The sequence below is a fragment of the Volvox carteri genome (genome assembly GCF_000143455.1).
Source record: "Volvox carteri f. nagariensis unplaced genomic scaffold VOLCAscaffold_131, whole genome shotgun sequence".
In the NCBI taxonomy this organism is placed as follows: Eukaryota; Viridiplantae; Chlorophyta; class Chlorophyceae; order Chlamydomonadales; family Volvocaceae; genus Volvox; species Volvox carteri.
The window spans coordinates 66,395-67,382 of NW_003307674.1; the positions used below are offsets into that span (position 1 = coordinate 66,395).

General features: G+C 50.0%; 1 protein-coding gene across 1 annotated transcript in view; it reads right to left on the reverse strand.

Annotated features, from left to right (window-relative positions):
* VOLCADRAFT_100623 (uncharacterized protein) overlaps window positions 1-988 on the reverse strand; it is a gene marked incomplete at both ends in the record, with an annotated part of 3,481 nt that overhangs the window by 901 nt on the left and 1,592 nt on the right. The gene's annotated exons all lie outside the window — the stretch shown is intronic.

Below are 988 nucleotides of genomic sequence, written 5' to 3' on the forward strand. Positions count from 1 at the left end.
AATACCCAGGACATACACTTGGACCTGCAACCAGCACACACGCGCTTCGGGCATGTGGGACAACAAATTCGAAGTAGGTATGGAGGATCGCGCACATGCATGGGGGCGTGCATGCACTAATGAAGGCAGTGAGATGCCTGTGGTTCACCGTAGAATGCTTCAAAACATGCGAGTCACTGCTGCACCAGCCGAGAATCGAACTCGGGTCTGGTCCGTGGCAAGGACCTATGCTACCACTATACCACTGGTGCTCTGTAAGACACGGAAACTGCTCGAGTGAACACCACTGCACACAACTATATCAAGAGTTACACACATGCAGACATACAATGTGCACAGAATCACGTGTTCTATATACCTAGGTATATGGGTATGCCTCTCTGGTGCCCGTAATAGGTTTGTCTGAGGGAGCACCAGTGGTGTCATGGTTGCATATATGGGTCCTTTGCCGCAGACTAGACTCGAGTTTATCCTCGACTGGTGCACAAAAACATGCATGTTTTGTAGCATTGTACGGTGGGCCGCTGGCTTCTCAGCATTGCCTTGATTATTGGATGTGCTCTATCCACCTAGTTTGTTGTTCCATATGCCTGAAGCACATGTGTGTTGGTAGCAGGTCCAGGTGCATGTCCGAGGTAATGTGTGCTTTGCCACATGCCAATAACACCCAGGCAGGAAGGGATGAATGCTCTGGCATATTGAACTGTAAAGTGCTCTGTCCTGCACCATAATAGACGCAAAGACATAAGTACACAGCAGGGAGATGGGTGAATGAGTGAAGATTGCCAACCTGTATTAGGGCATGGTTAGCACCCATAAATATTGAGAATAAGATCCTTGCCCCAACAACCGCCCAGCCATGCCTAAATACCTGTGTGCCCAGCAAAACATGCCCATGGCCCCATGCATGCCTAGGTGATGTACACGTGATTGTGGGATGGGCTGTGCCCACTCACTCCTCACATGCCTGCAGCCAGAATGAGGTGTG